This window comes from Megascapheus bottae, chromosome 3 (genome assembly GCF_031878675.1).
Source record: "Megascapheus bottae isolate mThoBot1 chromosome 3, mThoBot2.hap1, whole genome shotgun sequence".
Taxonomy (NCBI): Eukaryota; Metazoa; Chordata; class Mammalia; order Rodentia; family Geomyidae; genus Megascapheus; species Megascapheus bottae.
This window is the reverse complement of record NC_143511.1, coordinates 53,765,072-53,777,881: the sequence shown is the minus strand read 5'-3', so window position 1 is coordinate 53,777,881 and position 12,810 is coordinate 53,765,072. Positions and strand designations below refer to the sequence as shown.

At 40.1% G+C, this 12,810-nt stretch overlaps 1 pseudogene; it reads right to left on the bottom strand.

Moving 5' to 3' along the window:
• Window positions 1-7,841: 7,841 nt before the first annotated feature.
• On the bottom strand, window positions 7,842-9,218 carry LOC150065498 (E3 ubiquitin-protein ligase TRAIP pseudogene; annotated as a pseudogene).
• Window positions 9,219-12,810: the final 3,592 nt, after the last annotated feature.

Sequence of the window (12,810 nt, the reverse complement as noted above, 5' to 3'; positions counted from 1 at the left end):
GCTGTCTCTTGGTTATCTCATATTGTTACAATATTTCACCTTGTTATCTGATATATTTTATATATGCTTAATTGGTTATTTGAAATAGGAGAGGGAAGGGAGGAAATCAAGATGAGCGGGGGAAGGGGGAAGGGAAATGGGGACCATGACATGAGAAAGGGTATCAATATTTGTGAAGTAATGTACCTTCTATCTGGTGAATATAATGAAACTCTTCTATTAATTACAATGAAAATACATGAAAAAAATAAAAAAGAATGTGATTTCTGAAACTTGAGGCAAGAAACAAAACATTTGGGGGGGAGTAATATCATTGGACGTGGAAATTATTTCTAAAAATGTCATATCCATGACATCATAAATATTGACCTGGCACATGGAGAGAGAAGCCGATAAAAATGGAATCAGCAGAATCATCAAAATTTTAAAGTAACTAAGTAGTGTTTTCAAGGAAATCAGAGACAAGCCAGATAATTTTGAGAACTGTAAAATGATAAAAATAAAGACAAGAATTCTAAAAAAGAAGCAGAGAAAGTTCCAAGTGTATAAGATTAAGAAAATCTGAATGTGGATATTTACCTTCAAGTTATTTCGCTATCACTTACATTTTATGTACTTTTCTATAGATGTGATCTATTTTGCAACAGAAAGCCTACGACTTATATAAAATAACATTTATAAAACCTGATTCCAAAGTTGTATATTAAAATTTGAATCCATTATTTTTTTAAAGATTTTAGATCATTCTTTTAGATATAGTATTTTTACCATATAGATGGGCCAATCAGAGAACTAGAAAAAAAAAGTGTAAGGGGGCTGGGATTTTGGCCTAGTGGTAGAGTGTTTGCCTAGCATGCATAAAGATCTGGGGTTCAATTCCTTGGTACCACATACATAGAAAAAAACCAGAAGAGTTGCTGTGGCTCAAGTGGTAGAGCTCTAGTCTTGAGCCCAAGGACAGTGCTCAGACCCTGAGCTCAAGGCCCAGGACTGACAAAAACAAACAAACTTTTAAGGTCACACATCTCGGAGACAGTAGAACTGGGTTACAAATCTAAATCTATATGAACTCATTTGTTTAGCTCTTAAGTCTGTGCTAGGAATGGGTGAAGTAGTCTTTTCTGGAAAAATGGTTTCTGTGGGTCCTCCGCAAAGTGACAATGCTATGGCTGAAACTTCGGCTTCATCCATTTATGCTCATAGTTCTTAGAGATGATGGTCCTAACCTGTCATTACTATATTAGGAAAGAGACTTCCATGACAAATTGGATCTTCTAATACCATAGTACATCTTGTCTATGGATGAAGAGAGCAGAAGGACTCACTGACAGTTATTGACCAATGGCGGATGGGTACTGGGGACACAGAGAGCAATAGATGAGGTTTCTATGAGTAAATTATAATACATGAAACGTATGTTATGGTGTCAGTTATTATGGTGAAACCTACTTATATGATTAATATGTACTAAAACAGTAAAATAATCTGTGATGAAGGGCAGGTACCAGAGAGAGGGATGAGACAATTGAACCTGTTAAAATCATTATAAGAGAAGATGGAGAGGGCTGGGGATTGTGGCCTCGTGGTAGAGTGCTTGCCTATCATACATGAAGCCTTGGGTTCGATTACTTGGTACCACTGAAAAAGCCGAAAGTGACACTGTGGTTTAGTGGTAGAGTGCTAGCCTTGAAAAAGCTTAAGGACAGTACCCTGGCCCTGAGTTCAAGCCCTAGGACTGACTGGCCAAAAAGTAAAAACAGTAAAGCATTAACAAAAGAAAAGAGGGAGAGAAATGGGGGAGAGGGAATTTCGTCAGGTGCATTGTATTATACATATTTATATGGATATACACACATATGTTACAATAAAGCTTCCTCCTTTGTAAAAATTAATGTAACCTAATAAAAATGACAATTCCTTAGATTTACTCACAAAACTCCTGCTTTAGAATATGTTCCTGGGATGGGGCAGGACCGATGATGATGTTGCATCCTTTATTCTCTTCTTCTGTTTACTGCTTCCTACCTCCAGGCTATTTTGCTTCAGAAGCATGTTCCTATTTTTCTGTCATTAGGTCCCTTGTAGTCAACATCTTTTGTAGTATTGATTCTTTCCTTCTCAGAAAGCCCCTTTCTCCTAGCTCTTTATGTAAATCACTTTGCTCATTTCCCTCCCTCTATTGGAGACTGTAACTCTGAGGGATTTGGAGAGAAACAGACTTGGCTAAGCTATAGAAAATAATATTCCTTTATACCTCCTTCCAGGGTGATAGTCACTTTTTTTTGCTTCATGATTAGGTAACTAGTGTCATCTAAATAATATTTCTGTAAAGATTTATTCAGATCCTATTTGCTGGAGCCATTGTTAGATTTAGAAGTGGCTGATATTTTTAGTTCTCACCTTCTTTGATTTTTTTGTTTTCTTTTTTGAGCTCCCCTCATTAGGCACACTGCCACACATCATAAACAAGGAGACTCTTTTCTAACCCAAATAAGTTCCATCAGCAGCTGTTTGTGTCTTCCAATGAGTTAGTATTCAGCAAAACAAAATAAAAGCACCCTGTCCAGGCTATGTGTAATCAGCTACCTACTGTGCTAGGCACACATGTCTGATCCTCTCTGGCTGTGCACACCACATTACACAAATGTCATTAAAAATGAAATGGAGCATCTGCAGTGGTCGGGGACTGGAATCCACATTAGGAGAAATAATTCAAGAAACTGGGTCTGTTTTTCTGTGGAAAAGTAAGGACCAAAGATGCAGATGGTTCCCTGGGCCAGGATAACAGGAGCTGAGGAACGAAGTGCCAGGTGGTACGTGGAGGCAGATTGTGGCTCAGTGTGAAGAGGGTTTAGTGGATGTACAAGATGAGTTGTCTAATAAAAGAAATGGGCTGCCTTTAAAGTTGTAAGTTCTGTCAGGAATTTAAACTGTGGTCAGGATCCACCTCTCAAGGAGCTTTGAGACAAGGTTCTTGCAGTATGGATATAAACATCTGAGTACGGTCTCACAGATCAGCAGCTACTGTTTCCAAAAAGAAATGCAGGGAAATGGATGTTAGGTTAGGTTAAGTAAGTCAAATTCACGGGGGGGGGGGAGGAAGGGGGTGGTGGAAAGGGGGGATAGGGAGAGAGGGAGACAGAGAGAGGGCTCATGCTTTTTTTTCTCATGTGGAAATTAGAGCTAAATTATAAATATATATGGAAACATGTCACAGGGTCATAGGTAGATATATACCACATATTAACTGAGATATGGGAGATGTAAAGGAGAATTTTGAGCAATCTAGGAATACCATGTAGCTGCAACTTGTGTTATAGTAAGGAATGAAGTCAAGAGGGGAGGAGGGTGGACAGTGGAGAGTGGAAGGCTGGGTGAATCCAGTCAGCTTAGTTAATGTCTTGGAAAGGAACTAGGTAAAAGGAGGGGGTAGGCCAGCTTGGGAGAGATGTTGAATTGAAACCCCATGGCACTACATTTCAAAGATGATAATGATTTCTAAAACAAAAGAATGGGGAAGAAAAAAATGTTGCAGTGTTCATCAATTCATGTGCAACTTTTAGATCAGACCACATATACATGTGGAAACTACTTATTTTTATTTTCCAGTAGTGGAAGTGGGAAAAATAATGGGAAGAACAAAAATAAAATACAGTGTTGGGCTACCCATATAATGCTACCTCCCTAGGAAAGAAATCTTAAGTCTGGGGCTGGGAGTTTGGCCTAGTGGTAGAGTGCTTGCCTAGCATTCATGACCCAGGTTCGATTTCTCGGTACCACATACATAGAAAAAAGCTGGAAGTGGTGTAGCTCAAGAGGTAGAGTTCTAGCTTTGAGAAAGCTGAAGAACAGTGCTTAGGCCATGAGTTCAGCCCTCACAACTGGCAAAAAATAAAAGAAATCTTAAGTCTGAATTGGTGTTCTAAGATTAAAGGCATCACAAAATTTGAGATTCAGGAAGAAGCATGGTGTGTGTGTGTGTGTGTGTGTGTGTGTGTGTGTGTGTGTGTGAGAGAGAGAGAGAGAGAGAGAGAGAGAGAGAGAGAGAGAGAGAGAGAGAGAGAGAGAGAGAGAGAGAGAGAGTGTATTTCTTTTGTCTTTCCTTTGTAAGATCAGGGTCTTTAGTTTTTTGTTAGTTCTCTTTCCAGGCCATGTAGTTGCCATGCTATGCTTTGTTGAATCTGTAGGAAGTAACTTTTTCCTGGAGTCAATAAGGGAAGACTGGGTGCTCTGAATATGCTATGGGGAAAGTTGCTTGGAGGCATTGTTTTCTGAGAATTGGTATAGAGCATACAGGCTTTCATTTATCAGCATAGGGTCTTTTAATAACACAAAAGCAGAAAGTGTTGCAAGCCCTCTGATTTGAACTTATCTGACCAATTTGGTTTTAAAAGTTAGAGGGGCTTGGCTTTTTTCTGATCAGTTTTATCTCAGTAATCTCTGACTTTATAAACTGCAGTAACAGAACTAACTGGGCAGAAAATAATTCTCTCCTGAGAGACATTTCAATTTGTAAATCTTTGGTAAAGAGGTTTAACATGAGGATCTTCAACCTTAGAGGAATCATATCAGGGCTTAATAAATCTAAGCCAAAAAGAAGACTCTTAGGTTTGCAAGAATTTATTTGCAGGCAAATGTAAGGACAGTGGGAGAAGTTAGACCTTAGGTTTCAATTGTAACACTAAATCTATTATTATTTTTAAAGTTAATCACATTTTAAAATATCATCTTAGGTGTTTTTTGCTTGTGTGTGTGTGTGTGTGTGTGTGTGTGTGTGTGTGTGTGTGTGTGTGTTCCTTGGTAATTTTGCTCTGCCACTTGACCCACATCTCCACTTCTAGTTTTTTGCCCTCTTTAGCTTAGAACCAAGATCCTTAGACTTCAACCTTTTGAGTAGCTGGGATTATAAATGTTAGCCACTAGCCTTGGCCTCATCTTAGATTTAGGATTAAAAATTTTTTTGTTTGAAGATCTGAGTTCCTACCATCTCATGCATATACAAGGGAGGAATAGTCCTCTTACTCCAGGACAGAAAAACAAGTCAGATATGGAGAAACTTTTTTCTCAATATTATCCCAAACATCTACTTTGACCAATTGATAAAAAAATCAGTATTTACATGTATAAAACATAATTTCAAATACAAATCTCCTGAATTTCATCAGTTATAAGGCAAGAAAACAGAAAAGCCACATTTGCAGAGGTCCAGTCTTGAAGTCTTTTATTAAAAAGCTAGCAACTGCGTGGTAAACTCCTGTCTCAAAGACCAGCAGCCAGCAAATACACTTAACACAGTTAGGAAAGAGGCAGAAAGGATAGAAAGAATGAAAACTATACCAAAAATCCAATTCAACTCCAACGGAGAACCGAATTAGGACACTATTGTGTCCAGAGAAGAGCCAAGAGGCAGGACACAGGACGTGAACATGGAGACACATGGAGTGGCATAATGGTGCCTGTGGTAGGCCAGGTCAAAATAAGGTAAGGGCAGTGGGCAGCGTCACAGGCATTGGACCAGGTTTAGTAACCTATCATCCAAGTGCCTGCTCCTGCCTCTAGGGATTCAGGGACACCCATCACCTGGGAGGTGAGGACTTTACCTCCTCCCACCATGAAGACAAGATGCCAGATCTGACTATGTATGCACCGTGTGGCCAAGATGGAGCTAGCCAGAACTGACCTCCCTACTTCACATCATTAGTCTCACTCTTTGTCTCCAAAGTATCTGCCTTTTAATAACTCCAAATATTACAAGCTCTGAAATGTCTGTCTTTGCAGTGGGATTTTTTTTATATATATCCTGGTACTCCTCAGATCTTATTAATGCAAGCAATTCAAAATCTTGGCAAAGATTTTTAAAAAATAATCTTCCAGAAGAAAGATATAAGTGAGAGAAGGAGGAGGAGGAGAAGGAGGAGGACGAGAGAGAGAGAGAGAGAGAGAGAGAGAGAGAGAGAGAGAGAGAGAGAGAGAGAGAGAGAGAGAAAGAGAGAGAGAGAGAGAGGATAAATCCAAGAGAAATAGACTAAACTTAAAAAGTAGTTTCTTTGATTCATTTGGGGGGTTATTATTGCTTATTACTAACATTCTTTTATTCAAGTCTGGGGTATTATGGATGCCCTAATTTTCAGCAGATTTGCACACTGGGTTCTTACATTTTATAAACAATGGGTTTCAGAAGTGATTAGATGCGTGGATTTTTTAAGGTTATTTTTATAGATGAAGTGAGTCAAAGTGACAGGAATAAATGGAAAGCAAAATGACAAATGATTCTCTGTTTTAAAGAATGGATGGTTCTTTACAAAAGATGTTTATTATGCTTGTGAATTTATAGCTGACATCACAAAGACTTGTCAGCCCCATCTCATCTGGTTCATACTTTCCAAACATCTTTTTTTTGGTATTTTGGGATAATTTCTGATATAGGTGTAATAAAGAGAACTATTGAGTTCTCATGACATAAGAGCCAACATGTTAGCCGTCCATGTGAGTTACATCATTTAATCTTTATAACAATCACATGGTGTAGTCTATAATTATTTTATAGATGAGGTCACTGAAGCTTGGAGCAGCTATATTGTTTATGATCACTGGAAAGTACTCATAGAGGGGCAGGGGAGAGGAGCCAGCACCAAATATAGGCAGGCTAACTTCAGAGATGGTGCATTTAATCATTCTAGTCTAATGCCTCTTGATCAATTACTTCATTAACCTATTGGATAAAGGGAAGGCTCAAGTTATATTTTATGTATCTTTATGTGTATAGATATATATTCATAGATGATAAACATTTTTCATAACACATTCTGTCAAAAATTTATGTCTTCTTTGGGAACATTTGTTTTATTCCTTAGCAATGGCTATTTTAATTCTAAAAAAAAAGATACAAAAAAGACAAATAGGTGGTTATAGATCTCCATTTTGGGGAAGTAAATTTCATAATCACTGTTCAAAAACAAAAATGAAAGCCTTTATCTTTCTAATAGGCCCCAGACTGTACAGAGGTTTGCCTTAGTGGCAAGCACACGCACAAAAAACTTCAATTTTGTGATTTTTATGAATATGAATAGGAAATAGGGTTAGATTGTGCTTTGTAACATGGTTTTGTGTTCATGTGTGCATTCATATACTTTTTTTGGCCACAAAGAAAGATTCTTTTATTTTACATGGAAAATTTTCCCCATCCTCTTTCTCTAACTTCATTCCCCATTCCCCATCTGCTTGGCCCAGGTTGGGCCAGAGACAGGCATAAGCTTAGGCTCAGCTGTTTTGAGAAACTTAAGTACTTGTGTCCATAAGTCAACAAATGACCTTGGTCTACAGGACCAGAAGAGGCTGAATCACATCTGAAATCATGATTAAAAATAGGAGCCCAAGGCACTGCTAACCAGAACAATAAGCTGGTTGTGTCAGCTCCTAAAACAAAGCCCAATGTGTGTGGTGTCCCAGTATGGCAGGAAGCAGTTTCTGGGCATCACTCTTGTCCTCTTCTGCTGCCTGTCCTTGCTCTCTGGGCTGGTCCTGGAAGAAGGGAAATCTCCCCCCAAAATACCCATGTCTGGTCAGTTGCATTTTTTTGTCATTCATGGGGCTTGAACTCAGGGCCTGGATGCTGTACTTGAGCTCTTCTTCTTGAGTCTAGCACTCTACTGCATTGAGCCAGAGCTCCACTTCCAGTTTCCTAGTGGTTAACTGGAGATGAGTCTTCACTTTCCTGCACAGGCTAGCTTTGAACAGTGATGCTCAAATCTTAGCCTCCTGTGTAGCTAGGATGACAGGCGTGAGCCACCAGCACCTGGCTTCTTGGTCTACTAGATGGTGGCATGAATCACTCACTGTTCTCACTGCTGCACAAGGGTACCCAATGAGGTCTTGGTGGGAGAATGCATCGTCTTCATCTTTATTCTCTGCTTACAGTTGGCCTTGGATTTCACTGGCAGTGGTCATAGTATGGCTGTATCTGTAGGTTGTATGAATTTTGTATGGCCTCCAAGTCCATCAAATCCTGTTAGTACCATATCTGTACTGTGATAGGACCCTGACACAGTCCTCTTGGGCTGTTTGTAATGCAGGACAGCATTCTGGATGAAGCGAGGAAACACACCAGCTAGCTCCACATCTGTCTCTCTTGCACAGTGCTGGCCACCCAGGGTGAGTTGGGATTCCTGCTTGGGTCTTTTGGGTAGCTTCTCGAAGACATCCTTCATGGGAGAGTGGGCCTTCTCCAGGCAGAGCTGCTTGGGGTGGACATCCTGGGAGCTGGAGGGCTGAGCTGGAGGGGTATCCACATGAAAGATAGCGTTGAGGACAATATCATCATGTATGATGGCCGTTGGGGCTTCAGTTTCTGTATCTGTGGAGCTGGGCTCTCTAACACCAGGCGGTGGACAGTCTCCTTGGCTCCTGGTGGCAGTCTCAAGGTTTCTTATAACATTGTTAGCTTCTTTTTTAAACTCACGATTTCCTTGTCAGCATTCTGTAAGTCCTTCTGAGTTGACTTCAGTTCTAACTTTGTCTGATTCAATTCAGAGTAGACCGTCAGAGGCCAAGTCCTCCTTCAGCTTGTCAGCCAGCTCCCCTGAGACTTTCTGGGCTTCTTTCAGATTCTCATACTCTTTCTTAAGGGACACACAATACATGGACAGTTGCTCCACTGCTGACTGCCCCACACCCATATGTCCAATCATCTCCTCCACCTCAGGCCTCTGGCTTCGGAGTGGGAACGCAATCTGCTCCACGGTCTTCATCTTGTTCTCGAGTCGACGTGCCTCCTCCCGTGCTTGTTTGGTCTCATCTTGCTGCAGCTCCAAGTATTTCATCTGCTTTCTGAGAGTGGAGCACAGCATCTCAGGCTTGTCTGGGACTTGTCCCTGCCTTCTGCAGAGATTCTACCGTGGCGTTGCGCTCTTCCTGTGAGTCTCGCAGAGAGTCAATGATAACTTGACTGTCCCTTTTCTCTTTCTCTTTCTGAGGAAGCTGGGCTCTGACACTGTCCAGTTCATTCTTTAAGAATTCTGCATTCTCTTCCTTCTGAGCTTGTTGATAATAGTTCTTTTGCCAATCTGAATTGGGCATTGTGGGCAGGTTCGACTTGGCACTGTCTCGAACCACTGTATGAGGCACTGCAGGAGAAAAGTGTGGCCGCAGTCCATGGCGGCCACGTCGCGGGAATGGTCGAAGAAGTCGGAGCAAATCGTGCCCAGGACCCGGATAGGCATGGTGGCAAGACTCAAGCAGACCGGCGAAGCGAAGGCCACTACAACTCTTAACAGCTTAACTGTGCCTCCAGCTTCCTTCCAAATTGGCTCCGCTCGCATTCATATACTTTTTAAGTTTAATGTATTTCTACTTTTTAAGTTTAATCTATTTCCCTTGGATTTATTCTCTCTCTCTCTCTCTCTCTCTCTCTCTCTCTCTCTCTCTCTCTCTCTCTCTCTCTCTCTCTCTCTCTCTCTCTCTCTCTCTGTCTCTCTGTCTCTGTCTCTGTCTCTGTCTCTCTCTCTCTCTCTGTCTCTCTCTCTCTTTTTCTCTCTCTCTCTGTCTCTCTTTCTCTCTCTCTCTCTGTCTCTCTCTGTCTCTCTCTGTCTCTTTGTCTCTCTGTCTCTCTCTGTTTCTGTCTCTCCTTCCTCTCCTTCCCTCCCTCTCTCCCACCCTACTTCCCTCATTTCTCCCTTCTCCTATTCTCCTTTCTTCTCTCTCCCATCTACCCATCTATCCTCTCTGTCTCTGTCTCTCACTTACCTTTCTTCTGGAAGATGATTTACGTATATATACATACATACATGTGTACATACACATATACATATATAAATCATATATGTATATATATTCATACACACAGAAGCACATATGCATGTCCACAAAACATACATGTATATATATACACACATATATATTTCACACAGCAAACATTGTGCTTTCTTTGCTCTAGGTACATTTAAGAATGAGTTGCATTCCTTCAAGAAAGCTCACAGATAGCAAGGCAATCTGTTCATTTTCTGGAATCCTACTAAACAACAAAAACAAAGAAATATCCCCAGTCATTTCTCTTTCCAGTGTTCTATCTAAATGCCTCCTTTCCAGAGAATTTTCTTTACCTAGTGTGATCCCAACTTTTCCATATCCTACCTTCTTAAATTCCCTAATTGTTTTGGTTCTTGAATTTCTGACTTCCTAAATAGTTATTTAACTGATTCTTCCTTGCTTTGGTGCTGCTTTATGGGGTTTTTCTTTGGGTTTTTATTTTTACTTTTTATGCTAATCCCTATCTTCTTTGAGAATTAGTTTGGGCAGGTCCCTTGCTGGTGGGACTTGCTATGTCTTGATTCTGCCCAAGCAGAATAATGGATGTCCTTCTCTGGGTAGCACAGTATCCTGGGCACATCTATCTCATAATTATTCTTATGCCATCTGAGTTACCCATCCAAATGTCTGTTTTCCTCTCAGGACACTGAGTTTCATACCACTCTGGTTTTTTTTTTAATCTCTAAGGTATCAGCAAACCTTACAGTGTCTGACACATGGTGGCTCTTATTAAATGTTTGCTGAATTAATAAATACTTAGAAACTCAACTCATATGCCCTCTCTATCTTTCCTCTTCAGAAGTCCTTCCTTGCCTGACCTCCTATGGCAAGTACAAATTGTACCACTTATTTGGGAATTAATCTTGTGTTGCTCTGAGAGTTCCATTCTATTAGTGCTGTTTAAATCCTGCAATGCTATTTCATATTTATTCTACCTCCCTAGCTAGAGTTTGAACTCCTGGGAGGGAGGAGAATGATTTAATAATTTTAGGGTGTCCTCAAAACACCTCAAAGGTACTCTGTGTACATTACCTCCTTGATAGTTATGGTCCATGCGTTGTTAAAGCACTTATATCAGCAGTGGATATGAGCTCCCCTCAATGCATAGATTTTACCATCATTGCTTTTCACTCTCCATTGCCTTGAACATTAGAAACGTTGGGGGAAAGCAAGAACTTTAGAGAAATTATTTTTGTTTCTTAAAGGAATCACAGTAAGCTCTCAGGGACAAAGGCTTAGTGTTTTGCTTTTCTCACAGAAAGATAAAATATAGTGACTGTGGAATTCTATTATCCCATCTTAGTTTCTTTATCTCTAACTGTGTATGCTAGTCAACATTCAGTTACTGCAACGGGGTGATACCTAGATGATATAAGGTGGAAATACTTATTTTCACTTACAGCTTTAGATTTATGGTGTCTTGATTCTATTGCTTTGGGTCTATGGCGGAGCAGAATCTCATAGTGAGGGCCCTGTGACGAAGCAGAACTGCTCTGCTCATGGCAGAAGGCAAGAAGACCAAGAGCAAGAGTGAGCAAGAAACAGGATGAGATTGAAAAAGAGAATGAAGGCCATTAACTCCCTCTTTTTTTATGTGCTGGTCCATTGACTTGAATTCAGGGCCTGCTTGCTCTCCCTGAGCTTTTGTGCTCAAGGAGATTGCTCTACTACTAAAGCCACAGCTGCACGTCTGTACTTTTGGCAGTTAATTTGGTTAATTTGGAGATAAGAATCTCATGAATTTTTCTGCCTGGGCTGGCTTTGATTCACAATCCTCAGATCTCAGTCTCCTGACTGGCCATAGGTGTGAATCACTGGTGCCATTATCCTTTTGTTAAAAAATTATATTTTCATTATCTTTAAGTAGTTGCACAAAGGGGTTATTATCCAACAAACCCCCGGTGTCCCGTTGAAAGGGATTTAACTTCCTCTCACCAGTAGGGCCTCCCAGTAGTGTTGGGATCCAAACTTTCAACACAAGCCTTTTCAGGTATTCAGACCTATTTTGTAATTTAAATTTTATTTTAGATGTATGGGCTTCTATTGGACTGTTGACCTACCTTGGACTTTAAGAAATTAGATCCATGACTAATAAGGGTAAGTCTGGACCCAAATAATTAAAATAAGACATACAGAGAAATTTGAGTCACTTGAGAGGATGATGTACTACATGCCTGTTGTAATTAGCTGGGTCTCATTTGTCTAATATTCCATATAATACTAAATTAAGTAGTCCATTCAACTATTGTCACAGCATGGGTGTAGGCACAAAAATTATTGTGTCAAAATTTGAGATGGGATCATCCACTACCAATACAGAGCCAGGAAGAGGACTAGGACCCAGGTTTGTGTCTTAGCATTCTCTGGTGAATACACTGAGTGCGTACCAGACACTATATCAACCATTTTGATTTTATTACCTTGTTGTTCCTGGTAAGGAAGGTATTAGTTTAACATTCAGAAATGGAAATTGGGAATTAAACAACTTTCACTGGGTTTGAAAACAACAGAATATGCTTGGCTTCCAATCAGGATTCACTTTCTAAAGGTTATGTGTTTATTTCCTCCTGATTTTCATTTTACCCCAGAAAAGTAGGAGATCTCCTTCAAGACAAAATTATAAGCAAGGACCTTATGGTAAGAAGTTAAGATGACTTTTATTTTTTTTCCCTATTCAACCCACACCCATCTGTCTCTCTTCCTTCTTCCTCCTCCCCTGCCTTTTGAGTAAATCACTCTAATTATTAACTTTGTAAATGAACCTCTAAATAAGCTATTTCAGTTTATTCCTATTAGATGGGACAACAGATTAGAAATCCAGTGCCACCTGGGGTGGGAATGTGTTAGATTTCCATGCTAATGCCTCATGCATGTTTTATGCCGTAGATTAGCAGCTAATGTGGTCATTGATCATCTAGTGTCATATGCACTACAAACCTGCTGCTTTGAGCTAATTTGTTAAAAACTTGTTTTCCAATCAGTATTCAAAGTCCAGACTGAGGTTTC